Raw genomic sequence first — 17276 nt, 5'->3', positions numbered from 1 at the left:
CGTGGATCAGGGACGCACTGCAAGATCTGGCTCTAAAGAACCACTGGGAATCAGTTTTATTCCATGATACAACATTTCAGTGCACAGAAGAACCACAAAGTGGAAGCAGGGAACCTGTTTAATAAATTATAATCTGAGAAAAAAATGACATCCATCGGGACAAAAGAGAAAATCAACTCCAGGTTCATGCAATTCAAATCAATGGATGACAATACAAGATGCCGACCTGGGAGAGGAGGGCACAACAGAACCAATTCTTGTTATCTTGCATGGTGACAACTACTAATTGCAGCCAGTAGGTCAAGATCAGGTATAGCAGAGTTATTCCAAATTCTTTGCTTAAAAATGTGGATCCTTCCAGAATTATTCCCAGTCTCACATGACTACATCAATGCTCAGGGCTGTATTTCGTGCTCAGGCTGCCCTAAGTACTTTTAGTGCTCACACCCTCTATTGGTGAGTCAGGTTAAAGCTGCTGCCCATACACTAGAGATACCTGTCGGGCAAATGCATGTTAGGGCAACAGTAGTCGTTCAGACTCCCACATACATACACATGCATGCTTGGCTAAGAGTGCATGGGTTTTTGTTGGGGAGAAGGAATTAAGCTACTGCTAGATGCCTCTGGCAGAGACTTATCTCCAGCTCAACAAATATATGGTAACAAAACCAATATTGCTGTATAAATACGGTAGCAGAAACAAGCTTACTACATAGACACAGTACCAGAAGCAGGCTTATTATATAGATAAAACAGTAATAAAAACAAGCATATTACATACCTTAGTAGTATCAAGCTTACTACATAGTCACACAGTACCAGAACCAAGCTTATTGCATAGATACAGTACCAGATCCAGGTTTACTACATAGATATAATACCAGAACTAAGCTTACTGCATAAATACAATATCAGAATTAAAGGGATTGTCTCGCGCCGAAAAGGGTTTGTTTTTTTTTCAATAGGCCCCCCGTTCGGCGCGAGACAAACCCAAGGGATGGGTTAAAAAAAATATATATATATTACTTACCCGAATCCCCGCTCTGCGACGACTTCTTTCTTCCTTCTCCAAGATGGCCGCCGGGATCTTCACCCACGATGCACCGCGGGTCTTCTCCCATGGTGCACCGTGGGCTCTGTGTGGTCCATTGCCGATTCCAGCCTCCTGATTGTCTGGAATCTGCACACGTGGCGGGGAGGAGCTACGATGATGACGCGGGACCAGCTCTCCGGCACGAGCGGCCCCATTCACCAGGCAGAAGACCGGACTGCACAAGCGCGTCTAAAAACGCCAGAAGACGGCGAATTTAGACGGATCCATGGCGACGGGGACGCTAGCAACGGAGCAGGTAAGGGAATAACTTCTGTATGGCTCATAATTAATGCACGATGTATATTACAAAGTGCATTAATATGGCCATACAGAAGTGTATGACCCCACTTTCTGCCGCGAGACAACCCCTTTAAGCTTACTACATAGTTATAGTAACAGAACTGAGATTACTGCATAGATACAGTACCAGAAGCAGACTTGTTACATAGATACGGTAATAGAACCAAGCTTATTACATAAACACTGTGGCAAGTTAGGGTGTGCTTGCCACGGGATCGCTGAGCTCTCAAACAGGAAAATGGCCACCACACGTGCAGAAACACTTCATGAGACGTGGATTCTTTTTAAGACTGGCACCTGCCAGCATTCATTTCACAGCCAACAGCGTATACAAACACAGTCCATATGCAATCCTGGGTTCACAATGCACAGGGTCCTGTTACTAACCCCTCCAAGGGCGACTGGAGGGCGTCTTCCTCCGTCAGACGGGGTGACAGGGCCAGCTGGTCCACACTGAACCTCAGCTTGCAGCCTGTCTTGCACTGCCAAGCTGTAACTTCTCCTTTGCTTCTGGCAGGAACTGGCTTGAATGCACCCAATTCCTGCTACACCCATCAGGTGTTAATCCTATCTTTCCTCTCTTTAGCTACCAGACAGCCTATCTAGTATTTTGGATATGAATTTCTCCAGCAGGTTCTGGGGTATTCTGTAGCTTCCTAATTGGAAAACTCTGACATACGTGCGTGATAAGAATTCAGACACGTGTCCAGTGTGAAGCTTACAGAGAGTACTGGAGAAAAACCATCCCAGAGCGTCTTTTATTAAAACACATAATACCTGCCCTTTATGGGTGTATAACATATTACATACGTAATGTATATTTATTTTTATTGGTTAAGCTATAAGGAATCTCCTCCCCCCCCCCGCCTCCTCAGGCCCCGTGTACAGACTAACCTTTGTTCCCTCAACATGTGGTCAGGCGAAGACCAGTTTTTTTTATCTCAGAAGTGTGGAGGAGAGAGGGGTAGGGACAGGGAGCCGCCCAAAATGCACTTTCAGTTTCACTCCATACCTATGTAATTTAACCCTAGAGTGGCTGCATTGGAACTTTACATTGGACTACTGTTATAGCACACTGCAGAGTTAAATCACTACAACTGTGTAATACATCTAGTTTATACAAATCAATAGACATTTTACGCTAATTAATCATCATTTCTACTACAATCCCCCCTTGAAATGTCTATTCTCTAACTTTCCCCGGTAATTTTCACAGTCCTCTCCGGTTGACCCTCCTTGGTAACCCAAATCTAGGCAGGGCCTTCGAGCAAACCAAAGCAAGCTCTCTGAGCCAACCATGGGTAGCCTGGGTCCCCCATAGTCACCGACTCGTAATCCCAAGGAGGGTGACTTGGCCCTATAACTGGAGCATGTTGTAGATTGGGATTAGGGTCTTCAAGGGGGTGTAGGACTTGACCACTCCTTCTGGGGATACATCCAGCAAACTCATTGTGGGAGCGACTTTTTCAGCAGCAGTTTCACAAGTCTTCCTGACACAGGGGATAACACAGCAGGCTAAAACGGAAAAGATAATCAGTACACATACAACAGCGACACCTATCTAGGCCAGGATCCTTTGCCACCCACTCATCCATGAAAAGTACTGGTCCCAAGGGTCAGTTATTCCTGAGTTTCTTTTTAGTTCTTCCGATAGTGCGGTCAGCTTCTTAATGGCAACTGTGACTTTACCTGTGGGTCCCGCGTTGTCTGGGATGTAGGTACAACAACTTTCTCCAAGTTTTCCCTATCATCTTACAGACACCCCCCTTTTCAGCTAAAATCATATCTAAGGCCATTCTATTTTGAAAAGTCATAGTCGAGGTAGGTCCTAATTGGTCGGCTAGTCCCTGTAAGGCATCTCTTGTATAATTTATAAACCGCTGCTGATTATAATAAACATAATTAATCCAGTCAACATTTTTATTTACCGTAATGATTGGAAAAATGGACTTGAATCCAGCTTAAACTTGGTCTCTTAAAAAAGACCCCTGCGTGGGTTGAAGCGTTGTATTTTAAACTGGACATGGAGTTAATAAAGAGGAATCGGCTGATGCATTTTTAAAGGATAAAAAACTCCTGACGCTGCTCATCTTCAGTTCTAGCTTTAAACTCGTCAGGTACCCCCCTTGGTGTCCTATAGCGTCAATGTACACGTATAGATCAAAACTACCACCAGGAGCCTCTCTTCTCTCGCTATGGTAACTATTGGACTAACCTCACTATCCTCAACGTCTAACAGGAAGTGGAGGGGCATAAGGGCTTTTGCTAAGGCATACTCCCTGGTCCAATTACCTTCCAGGTGGGTCCTCAACCTCATGCCCCCACAAAGCCAGTAAACATCTCCTAAGGACTGGACCTGGTTCTGTGTCCATTCCCCTCCTAGGAGCAATACCCATTGGTGAGTTCCCCAAAATCTCCCTTCACCCTGCCTGTTTGCATAGCAGGTGTAGTTTCTGGGGTAGTCAGTAATGCTCTCCCCAGGGCAAGGCACTTAAGTGGTTATAGAGTATTCCTTTTTCCACTTCTCACAAGTAATGTAATTAGTGGAGGTGTTAGTGAAGAGACTAAGGAAACACTCTTCAGCATCTACAGGGAGATTTAGCGCTGCCCTGGGGTTTGCTGCGTGTGTCCCTCGGGGAGGGAGTGTAGTAAGCGTTGCTGTGACAAGCCAGCATGTTGCCCTCCCCACTCCTTAGCGAATGCCATGTGTCCAGGGTCACCCTATGGGATGCTGCATAGGCGCACAGTTAGGCTTTGATCCCATTGCCATTCTGGGATCTGCTTTTTTGCTCTGTATTGGGAAGAGGAGAACGGGACACACTGCCGAAAAGATCCGCCTTGTGATTAAACCAAATGGACCCCATTGACTAGAATGGGTCTATTCGGTTTCCGTCCTGATGTCTGACGTTTTACTAGATGAAATTGTGCTGCACATCATGCTATTTCCTCCTGCATCTTAATGGAATTCAGGATCCGCACCAAAATTCACCATATATGATTTGTGCTGCAGATTTTGATGTGGTTTTTATGGAGATCTGCAGCAGATTGCACCCTTTCAATTGAAGGAGTAAATTCTGCTGTGGCTCAGCACCAAAATCTGCATAATAATTTTAAGCAATGTTGTGGATTTTGATCCAGTTTTTAGTGCGGAAATTGAGGCAGATTTTGATGTGAATTTTCTACTGTGAAAAATATGCACCAATTACACTACATGTAAATGTACCCTTATACAGATGGACACACATACAGGTGCTTTTACATACACACATACTGTACATACATGCTATATACATACACAGGCATACTTTTACACACACACACTTTACATATACACACACTGTACATATACATACACCTATACCATGAAGGAAGCAAACCCCGGCTGGTGGTAGAGGAATGTGGGTGCAGCCGGCAACAAGCTTCAAGGGGTTGTCCCGCGCCGAAACGGGTTTTTTGTTTTTTTTAACCCCCCCCCCCCGTTCGGCGCGAGACAACCCCGATGCAGGGGTAAAAAAAACAAACCGCTCAGCGCTTACCTGAATCCCGGCGGTCCGGCGTCTTCATACTTATCTGCTGAAGATGGCCGCCGGGGTCTGCTCCCTCCGTGGACCGCAGCTCTTCTGTGCGGTCCATTGCCGATTCCAGCCTCCTGATTGGCTGGAATCGGCACGTGACGGGGCGGAGCTACACGGAGGCGGCATTCTGCACGAGCGGCTCCATTGAAGAGAGCAGAAGACCCGGACTGCGCAAGCGCGGCTAATTTGGCCATCGGAGGGCGAAAATTAGTCGGCTCCATGGGAACGAGGACGCTAGCAACGGAGCAGGTAAGTAAAAAACTTTTTATAACTTCTGTATGGCTCATAATTAATGCACAATGTACATTACAAAGTGCATTAATATGGCCATACAGAAGTGTATAGACCCACTTGCTGCCGCAGGACAACCCCTTTAAGAGGTAACTACATAAAGGCAGCTCACCCAGTGATAGAGGGTCTGGCTGCTGCTGGGACACTCGTGCCACTCTACCTACTGATCCTTCCCCGCTTTAGATATAGAGTAGCCGTATAGGCACCCACCTACACTGCAGTCTAACCGCTAGCATGCAAACTGAAGATGTGGCACCCAAGTACCTCCCTACCTACTAATACTATGCTCTTCCAGTCACCAGCACAGAGCATTCCCACTCTGCTGCGGCCTGACAGCTGGCTGCCATAGTGTCCACAGTTAGCAGAGTGCTGTAACAAGTGTGGGCAGTGGACCACAGATGAAATGAAGCGTGAGGCTGCAAAATTAACCCAAAAATTCTGAATGCTCCAGGGGCTGCCCTCCCATGGTTGGACGCCCTAGGCACTGGTCCTCTAATGCCTATTGTCGAATAGAGCAGGAGTAATTTGGCTTCTGGGCCCCTGGGGTAATAGAGGGAAATTCATGTATCCTTGAAGGGAAACTGTCATGAGAATTTATGGCCATTTTACATACGCCAACAATCAATCACGATCATCGGGGCCGTGTGATATAGTAATAGTCATACAATAATTTATATTGTAATTATTTCACTGTAAGGGGGCTCTCCTGCCACCGCAGGGGTCACTCCTCTCCTAACCAAAGTGACATCACTCTGAATGGTACGCTGGCAGCAAATGCAAATGGGGCTGACAGAAATATCCGAGAGGGTGCTGCTAGGGCAGTGATGGCGAACCTTTTAGAGACCGAGTGCCCAAACTGCAACCCAAAACCCACTTATTTATTGCAAAGTGCCAACATATCATGGGGCGGAGCTTATCAGTGGCCTCCAGTATAATAGTGACACCCCACAGCGGCCCACAGTATAATAGTGACACCCCACAGCGGCCCACAGTATAATAGTGACACTCCACAACCATCCCCAGTATAATAGTGACATCCCACAGCAGCCCCCCATCACCCCCCGAGACCCACATATGTACCCCCTCCTCCTCGTGGAAGCTCAGCTGCTCCTCTGCTCGGTGTTGCTGGCGGCACTGATCCAGGTGCACACTGTGATGTCAGTGTACTGCCGGACGCCTCCTCCCCTGCTTTCGTGAACCTAAGAGGAGGCGTCAGGGGAGGGGGGAGGAGGATCCTGGCTGCACACTGACATCACAGTGTGAGCCAGGATCAGCACCACTAGCAGCGCAGCTGAGAGAATGCCAGCAGGGGAGCTGCGGCCCCTGCCGGTATTCACTAAAGTGGTGAGCAGCCGATGGCAGTGCGTGCCAGTAGGGAGGGCTCTGTGTGCCACCTCTGGCACGTGTGCCATAGGTTCGCCACCACTGTGCTAGGGTATCTCAGCAGTCCCCTTGAAATTGAATGGAGCGCTGGTGCGCTTTTGGAACCCCGCAGTTAGGAAGATGGGGAACATGGGAACCTCATTCTTAAGATTCGCGGGGGTCTCAGCATTAAGAACCTACCAATCAGCAATTTATCCCCTATCTTGTGGATAGGCGATAACTTGAAATTCTGGCACAATGCCTTTGCACATAGCAACCTGGAAATGTGTACACATGAGTTGTATATCTGGGATTATCAGCATCAGTGCTTCCACAACGTTACTGCAAATTACAATAAACCTGAAACTAATGGCATTGATCTTATCTGCTGTTCTGATATTGACTATGTCTTTTTTCCTATTTGTCTTTGTCTTACGGGAGAAAATAAATTACACGAATAGGACTAACAGCTGATTTCCAGATACAGTTACTGCTCTTACTTTGGCAATGGCATCAATTACATTATTTTTAAAAAATGGAACACCCAAAGGACACGATCATCAGATATGCAAAAATGGCCTTTAATATTACTGCTCTTATCTAAATACTGTAAGGAGACATATAAAGAGAAAGAAATAATGACAAGGTCAGTGCTGACAACCATCGCCAACATTTTCCTGCATTGCTGCTACCATGAAACCTACTCACAACCTCAGTTTAACCAGGTGTAGCATTCCTGCCCTGATCACTGTCATTAAAAATTGTCCCCACTACTTGGAGGGGGTATGTATGTCTGCATATACACATGTGCAGTATTACACCTCAAGTCACCAGAGTGATAATGAGTGCCGTCTGAGGTAGAGGTATGCTCATAGTCCTGATAATAGTGAGAGGGCATGAAGCTGGTCAATGGACCCCAATTCGAAATCTGTAACAGACCACCCGACTACAATACCATGTACTATTTATTATATTGTTGTCTTCATATGTGGCAATGGGCTTTTGGACTGCCTCAGGTACCAGGGCTCGGCAGCCACTGTAGCTACACTCCTGTGGGTAGCTTTTTCAAATGGCCATTGTGGGTTGCATTGCTGAGAGCCAGTAGAACAGGATTGGCAAGGGATTGGTGAGGTGAGTATTAGATTTTGATTTTTTTAAGCTATTTTGACCCTGTTTTAAACAATTTTTCCTGCCAGACGACCCCTTTAAGGTGTGCACTATCACTGGAACTTTGATGTAAATTTTATTAGTATTCAATTTTTTGGGGATGTTGTTTGATTGTAAGGGGGGGAATGTAAGGGGTTAAACAATCCCTTGTACATGTATATGGATGTAATACTGGTGTACTTTGTTTTAAGACCCTGGTAGGACCTTCAGAGGGAGGACACATGATTTCATGGAGCTTGGCTCTGATACACTGAGCAACTGAAGGATCTTTGGCCCTGACCCCTCACATGACTCTGCAGCAGTGGCCATCTTGGAGAAGGGCATAGGCATCCAGATAGTATAAAGGTTAAGCCCTTGACTGTAGCCCTGCCCTCTCCCCATTGAGAAGCTTCTGGAATGTTCTAGGTGCCGCAGGGACCTTATATAAAGTTGCATGCCCTAAGGAACACCCATGTGAAGATGCTCACCCACTGTCACAACTATAATCTGCCTTAAGGTTTCTCTTACCCAGAGGAGCTCTCAAACTGAGCAATGGAGTGAAGACAAGTCCTCCCTGGAGGCTAGCTCCAGGAACGTGAAGCACTGAAGTCTCCTCTCTGGGGGTAGCCCATGGGAGATACCTAGTTTAGAAATAAAACTATAAGCAAAAGTGAAAATGTGAAAATATTAAGTATTCTGTGCTGTTATTCAAGGGTTAAAATATAGCTGAGTTTGAAGTAAGGCCCATTTACACTGAACGATTATCGCTAAAACTTCGCTCATCGGCGATTGTTTTAGCGATAATCGGTGCGTGTAAATGGGCGCGGGGCACCCGCATTTCCGTCTCTTTTCGCTGATCGTTAAAATCAAGTGAGCTTGATTTTAGCAATCAGTTTTATCAGTCGTTCTCCACGGGGGAGTGCTGATAGCATTGTTTCCCCCCGTGGAGAACAAAGGATCTGAGCGCAGCTAATAGCCTCGGGCTATAAAGTACTAATTATTTTTTAAGCAAAATAGTCGCTCAAAGCTGTCGCTCAAACTATCGTTTGAGCGATCTTTGAGCAATTATCTGCTCGTGTAAACAGGCTTTAAATAGAAACAGTGTTTCCTTAAGACCATATTTAGTCATTGTATTCGCATCCTTTTACTAAGATAAGGTAAGGAACATGTCCCATTATTTATTCATTCATCAGTGTTGGACTTTGTAAGGATTTGCCACTTTTTGCAACAATAAGGTGTGACTTGGGGTATTGATCTACCATGATTGGACACTATACTTTTCAATGTTCTGTTTTGCACAATAAATAAAGTTAACACTGGGCTGGGCTTTTCAGAAAAAGCACAGTGTTACCTCACACAGCCCGGCAGAAGTTAGATGTCATCTACGGACAATCAGAGGCCACAGCATAGCTGTACATACATCACTGTACATGCTCCTGGTAAACTTGTACGGTGATGCTGCAGTCTTTAATTGGCCACAGATGATATCTGACTTCTGCCAGGCCATCTACCTGGAAGTCGCCGCCGATAGTGGTGGCAGCTGTCAGCTGCCTCCCAGGGCTCCCGGCCGGGCTGAGCAGGTGGACTGCGTTATATTGTAATGACAAAACCCCTTTTAGTAACCACATACCCTCCTATGTAGCAAATGTCATTTCTACTGTTTCATTTAAGTCACCCCCATGCCATAATGCCACCACTAACTTGCTTCAGGATACTGATGGAGGAAACATGCTGTGATCAAGGGCCATATTGGCCAGAAATGCGTTGGAGTTTTTCATTGTTTTTTGAGACTTATTTTACTGTCTTTTAATGATTCAATAAAGAAGAACTTTTATTTTATCCTTCGATGTGCTGGACTTCCTTTGTTTCCTACAGTCTTCCAGCTGATCCACTACAGCTGTCTAGGGACACCTGACCTGCATGTGATTCTCTGTGATTCTCATGCATTGCTATATGAAGGTGAGCTCTCCTTTAACTGCTTTCTTATTATATACTGAAAAAGTGGGCCTGTGTACTCAATAGCTTGACTGAGTTGGTTCCGACTGACCCGCAAAAGGATTTGGTGATCTCAAGTTCTTATATGCCAAAGGGGAAAAATTCCCCATGAGAGTGAGCAATAGACACCTTAAAGGGGTTGTCTCGCGCCGAAACGTTTTTTTGTTTTTTTTTGCATAGGCGCAGGACAAACCCAAGGGATGTGTTAAAAAAAATATATATATATTACTTACCCGAATCCCCGCTCTGCGACTTCTTTCTTCTTCCTACTTCTTCCTTCTCCAAGATGGCCGCCGGGATCTTCACCCACGATGCACCGCGGGTCTTCTCCCATGGTGCACCGTGGGCTCTGTGCGGTCCATTGCCGATTCCAGCCTCCTGATTGGCTGGAATCGGCACAGATGATGGGGAGGAGCTATGCGATGATGCGTAGAAGGGGCGGAGCCAGAACGCCACTCGTGCCCGGACCGAGCAGAAGGGCAGAAGACCGCACAGCGCAAGTGCGTCTAAAAAAGCAAGAAGACAGCGAAATTAGACGGAGCCATGGAGACGGGGACGCTAGCAACGGAGCAGGTAAGTGAATAACTTCTGTATGGCTCATATTTAATGCACGATGTACATTGCAAAGTGCATTAATATGGCCATACAGAAGTGCTGAACCCCACTTGCTGCTGTGAGACAACCCCTTTAAATACTGTGAGCAAAGAAGCAATGAAGAGTAGATGTAAATCATTGTACTGATTTCTCCAGGTGGGCCTAAGGTTCTCCAAACTCTATATTACATGGCTAGAATGGCTTTTTAGACAGGTTCTCCTATTTCATCCAAGTTGTAAGAGAGATTAGTTAATGATGACCTAACAAGTCCCACCATTCTATACCAAAAGTTTGAACAATCCAGTTAAACATTGCATAAATAAACAACTTTTTGCAAAATCTGCGAATGCAGAGCTCCATCTTGTGTTTGGACAGATATATGTAGAGATGTGTGTTTTTTATCAGAATATAAGGTATGGTCAGTACAACTATGGAGAGCACAAGGGTAACAGATTATACTGTAAAACACAAAACTTATGGTTGAGTGTAGCTTTCAAGGCTGATGTTACCCGACTTTCTTATCAAAAGGTTACTTTGCAGGAAGATAATGACAAAAGAGCATATATCTCCAAATGCAATCAAATACTTCAAGCAAAATTCAATACCAAAGCTGCTATCGTGCCGAGGACAGTGGGTTATTGAAAAGATGTATTGTGAGGTGGCCACTTCAACCTCAAGCTGCTGGTGAATTTATAATGGACCCATACACATGACTGGAGTATTCTCACAGCATGAATTCTCAAATAATTGGTCTTCCAAATACAGCTCAATGCAAGGAAACAGGGCTGCATAGCTGCTGGAGAAGAAGCACATCAATCACACTGATGTGCAGAGCCACTTTCTTATTTTAAAACCTACTAAACATTTCAAAGGTGTCATTTATTACTGTGTTTATTTTCCTTATATTCTTCCCAGGTTCTTTTAACTCTTTCCTTTCACAATACAAGGTGACATCCCATTCGCATTGTAAGTACTATAGGATAATGATGGGATTTAAACTGCATTTTCATCAATTAAAAAAATGCTGGACATAGAAAGATGACTATAGGCATTAAAGGGGTGTCAGCTGATAACTACAGATCCAGATCCTAGAAGCCCTTAGAATCTGATGTCACCAGGGAAAGTTTATTCCAACCATAAATGTCTTCTGCAGTGGATATGTGATACTGCATGCCAGCCATTTAAAGAAACACTAGACCTAGAAATGAATGATAAGGGTAAACATGAGATGATCTTGACTCCACTCTTAGACTAGTTTCACATGGGCAGGGCGATATCGGGCCATGATTTACGGCTGGATATCGCACTTTTCACCATGTGAAAGTCCATAGATGCTAGATGTTTTCATGTGAAAACAGCCTAGCATCACTGCAGAAAATCCCCGCGGGGATGAAGGGATTCCACCAGCCAAGGCTGAAGGGATTCCCTCAGCTGTAGCTCAAGGGATTCCCCCAGCTGCTGCTGAAGGGATTTTCCCAGCTGCTGCTGAAGAGATTTTCCAAGCAGCTACTGAAGGGATTTCCCCACCGCGGCTGTCACAGCAGCAGCAGGGGATTGCAGAGTTCTCCCATTGCTTTCAATGGGTCCGGCAGCGCCATTCAAAACAATCGGTGGTAGCACAGAAAGATAGAATATGCTGCAATGTGTTTCCTGCATAGCATTGTGTCGCAGTGCCACGCAGGAAAACATCGCTCATGTGTATGACCCCCATTCAAATTATGGGGTTTATATTTGTGCGAGATTTGTGCATCTTGCAAAGCACAAATCTCGCACAATTTTCTCGGCCGTGTGAAGCCAGCCCTAGGCTGCCTTCACACTGGTAATGCACCTTGATCTGCTGTTTCCACTACTTCATCAACATTCACACTGGTAATAAAATTGTGCGCTTTTTGAGCGATGCGAGAGTAAGTAAAAATTCAGAATTATGAAACCAATGCTATTCAATGGTTTTCTTTGCATTTGCAATTTTTTCACCCCTGCGATGCTGCATGGGGGAAAAAAGCGGCATGTCCTATGTTTCTGCGTTTTGCTTTTTTTTATCTCCCATTTTTTCCTATGGAGCCTCCTTTTTATCACATCACAAAGCACGAACTTGTAATTTTCATGTGATGCGATGCCTTTTCTCGTGAGAAAATCACAGCAAAATCACGCAAGAAAATCGCAAGCGGCAGCAGTATTTTTGGCAGGAACAAAGACGCAATTTTCTAACGACAAAAATCACAATCGCGAGTGTGAAGGAGCCCTTAGTTTCTGGGATTTTCTCTATGTTCCAGACACAGTACTGTAAAAATTCTGCAGAGAACACAGGGTTTAATTTCTTACTAATTTTTGTTACTTTCTGCTGGTGAATGTTGGATAATTTGACGCTTTGCCAAGTGGATGGGGCTTAGCAATAATTGTGCCCTATAGAACATAGGGGAAAGAAGGGGGCTCCTGCTGTAGCCAGTTGTCTGGACACAGATTGGGAGAAAGAGGAAAGGGCAAGAGCTGAGCCCCTTGGACTCATGTAGAAGATGTCTTTTTACACTGCTCAAATAAATTACGGGAAACCTTAAGGCCTCGCTCACACATGTGTTGCAGTAAGTGCCACAATTTAAATTGTGGTGCTTTGCCACGCTTTACTTTCATTGAAGCTCTTTTGTTGTAGCATTTAGCGCTCCTTATTGATGAGGAGCGCTAAACTCTCAAAAATAGAACAGACACCACTTAAAAATTGCAGCACTGGAAAACGCTACGATCGAGTGTCTGTTTGAGCGGTCCCATTAAAAACAATGGGAGCATTATACTGTGATGAGCACGGTGCTGAAATTTTTGAATGGAAATCTGTCATAAGATGTACAACCTTCAAGTAAATATGATTGCCGTTAAATCGTATCTATCCAAGATTTTACAGAAAATCATAGCAAAGCATGCGCTATAATAACATCTGATATGCGCAGCACATCAACCCACCACATCAGTGTTCAGATATATAAATACATACTTGTCACCGTTAAAGCCATGTACAATGGAGATATCGATGTAGATAGTGATTTGAATGGTGATTAATAATTTGCCAGGATATAAAATTAATAAATCCAGGAATCTTCCTGGTGGCCGAACCACTTCTGAGTACATATTGGGTCGCCACTGTGGTTCATTATACATGGGGCCAGTCCTGCTAATAATGCACTGCAGTACCCCAGAAGATCTAGTCATGTTGGAGGGAGGAGTAGAAGGCAGAGCAACAGGCTCTCTTCTCTCTCCTGAGCCTCATTGATTGGTAGAGCAGATGTCAGTCTGCTGCTCCACCAATCGGGGTACAAAGCACCAGTCACATGGCACCTCTGCAGAGTAAGCCTGCCTGTGACTAGAGATTGGAGTGGAGTCCCTTCAATCAGCTGTAAAGTTGGCACTGTAAATTTGTGAGGCTGCAGGACTGGAGCTAGCGTGGCCAACGTGAAGCCAACAGAGGTGAAAGTATTTCTGTATGTGTGTTTAAATTATGCCTGTGTGTGTGTGTGTATATAGTGTGTGTGCATATACTGTTCTAGCTGATATACCTGGCTTCGCCTGAGTTAATTTGATGCAGGTGTTTACGTGTTGTTCGCACAGAAAATTTCATGAAGTCGTGGTTACCTCAGAGGAACTGAGGAATAAAATATGTATACACATAGAGGAGTGTTAGATTCTCCTCAGGCTGCATGTACCGATGTCCCTCTACAGAATGTGCCACCCCTCCCACTCTCCTCACTTTTTACCCTTAAAGTTAACACTCCTTTTATTCAAATTTAACCGCAGACTGGAGGTTGCAGCCCCTTCTTAGCCTTAAAGGCATCCTCCATCCCTGCAGTCCATGGACGCTATAGAAAACACGCACCAATTCAGCAATGTGTGAACGTACCCTAAGGGCAGACTCACACAGATGTATTTGCATGTACAGTATGCAGAGAATAGAACTCATTGATTTTAATGGATTCTCTCACAATACACATTTTTGCACGCACATTTTGCACACGCAAAAAAATGTTATATTCTCTATTTTTTGCACATTTATGCACCAAAGGCCCGATAGGAGTCTATGGGGGGAACGCAAATGTGCACCCAATACCTGCGCTATTTGGTGAGAAATCAAACACATCTGGTACTAATTAGGTTGCACAACCTTCTAAATCACAGCGTGAGTGTGTCCCAAGCCAATGTGAAGGTCCCCGACAGCGCAAAAAGTACATTAAAATGCACTAGAACATATGCAAAATAGACTCCTTCACAGCACAAATACATTGCACTTACGTTTGTTTTTTATGCTTGTGTGAGTCTGCCGTAAGGGTGCATCTACACATAGCATAAATCCTGCAGATCCACAGCAAAATCTGCAGCATTTCCACATAAAAATTTGCAGTTAGTGTAAGTTTTAATTGGCATTTAGCTGCAGGCCCGCAGCTGATTTGAATCTGCAGTGATGCTCCTATCACCTCATACTGAGCCCTCACTGCAATGCACATCCCTCACCCAGCAACCGCTATTAGGCTTCTCTGAAGCCATGCTGCTGTGATGGATGCAGTATGTGGTTTAGCATTGTCTTGCTGAAATATGCAAGGCCTTCCCTGAAAGAGACGTTGTCTGGATGGGAGCATATGTTGTACTAAAGCTTCTATATACTGCTCAACATTGATAGTGCATTTCAAGATGTGTAAGCTGGCCAAAAAGAATTTCAAATTTTGATCCATCTGACCACAGAACAGTTTTCCATTTTGCCTCAGTCCATTTTAAATGAGCTTTGGCCCAGAGAAGACGTCAGCATTTCTGCATTGCATTGATATTTGTCTTCTTCTTTGCATGATACAGCTTTAAGGCTTATTCCCATGGGCGTGGAATTCATGCAGCTGTTAGCTCTAGCTGCGGAAAAACGATTCTTCCACGCTAACGTCCCGAGCTTCAGCCATGATCTTTCCACATCGAATGGGAGGGACTGAAAATATGCATTGCTGGAGAGAGAGACGAGGGGACTCCCCTTCATCTGCCCCGGGGTTCCCTTCTTCGCCAGGGACTCCGTTCATCTCATTGCAGCTGTAGGGGTTCCCCTGCAGAGAAGATGAAAAGATTCCTCAGCAGTGTGGCTGGAGAGTTTCCCCTGCAGGGGAGATAAAGGGATTCCCCAGAAGCACAGCTGGAGCGGTTCCCCTACAGGATAATGTGCGGGCTATGTTGTCTACAGTCACCCTTCTCCAATCTGGGTTGAGGCGAGTGGCTGCTTATTAGTCGGCACATGAACATTTAGCTCCCTCATATTGTAGTTTGGCTTTCTGCATGCTACTGGGGAATATGGTGATTGAGCCTGCCCTACAGTATCAGGTGATGTGCATTTGGCTTCTTTTTCTGTGAGTTATGTCTTTGTACATTTTTTCTCTCATCTCTGTGATTTTATTTAGCTATTAGTAAGCAAGCGTAAGTTCTAATGTACGCGGGGTGGCCTTGCTGTGTCCCATCAGCTTACGTGTTATGGCCAAAATGCAAACTAACACCCACATTTATTAGTGTTTTTTTACACGCAGTGTGCTATAGATGCTGGGGCAGTCCAGGATGTCATGCCAGAGTGGTGCACTGTGGTGTTACAGAGCAATCCACTGCTTTGCCAGTTAGGCTTATATTGCTGTATGGTGTGGCGCACTTATCTATGGCTAGCATCCTTGGCATCAGTTCATATGTGCGGACTATGTTGTCTACAGTCACCCCTCCCCCAATCTGGGTTGAGGTGAGTAGCTGCTTATTAGTCGGCACATGAACATTTAACTCCCTCACATTACAATCTGGCTTTCTGCATGCTACTAGGGAATGTGATGATTGAGCCTGCCCTACAGTATCAGGTGATACATATTTGGCTTCTTTTTCTGTGAGTTATGTCTTTATACATTTTTTCTCCCACCTCTGTGATTTTGTGTTTACAGACAATGACTTCTGGAAGTGATTTGTAGTACAGAATCATGTCTGTTTTTAATGCCGTGACACCTGAGGACCTTTAGATTGCAAGCATCCAATATTGTCCCATATGCACATGAATTTTTCCAGATTCTCTGAATCTTTTGATGATATTATGTACTGTATATTGATGGGATATTCAAAGACTTCACATTTTTATGTTGAGGAACATTTTTCTGAAATTGTTCCATAATGTTTAGAAGCATCTCCCTGTAGTGAAAATAGTTGCTGGTAGAGCTGATCAGGGTCTGCTAGGACCCTGCAACTCTGCTGTGCCAGGGGGTTCCAGGTGGTCAAGTAACCGCTGGCTCACATTGTGGAAGAAACACTTCCACTTTCACTTCTCAGTACATAGTGCTCATTGAGCTCTGTACCAGGAAAAGGAGAAGGCAGAAGGTGTTAAAAACTGCTGCTCCCTTCTCCTCCACTTCTCAGCTGTGACTAAAAACTGAGAACCTGACCTGCTCCTGCTTGATTGCAAGAGCAGAGGTTTTAATCCTGCGCCGTATGATCGGGTGGGATTAAAGACCAGGACCAAACGCCGTAAATTTACAGCACTTGGTCTTTAAGGGGTTAAAGGTTTTTTTTTCTGGAGAGAATACTAGTGATGATCTATCCTCAGGATATGTCATTAATAGTTGATCGGCTGGGGTCCGTCGCTCGGACTACACAGGGGTCGAAGCGGAAGCAGCGGAACTCTATGCTCTGACCTCTATGTAGTGGACAGCGCTTGTAACTGCTCTCATTAAAATCAATGCAAGCGCCAGCCACTACACAGAGATCAGAGCGGAGACTTCCATTGTGACCTCTGTGTAATTGCGGCACTATCAGTGGCAGCAAAATATCATCAGAAAAAAGCATAGATTTGATAGTCTTGTTTCGGATTTTGATTCCTGCTATCTCCTTGCTTTCCTCCAGCATGTGTATCAGTGGTTCTATTGCAATGTTGAAGAGGAGTGGGA

This window comes from Eleutherodactylus coqui, chromosome 6, assembly GCF_035609145.1.
Source record: "Eleutherodactylus coqui strain aEleCoq1 chromosome 6, aEleCoq1.hap1, whole genome shotgun sequence".
Taxonomy (NCBI): Eukaryota; Metazoa; Chordata; class Amphibia; order Anura; family Eleutherodactylidae; genus Eleutherodactylus; species Eleutherodactylus coqui.
The sequence above is the reverse complement of the archived record's forward strand: the minus strand, read 5'-3'. Positions refer to the sequence as shown.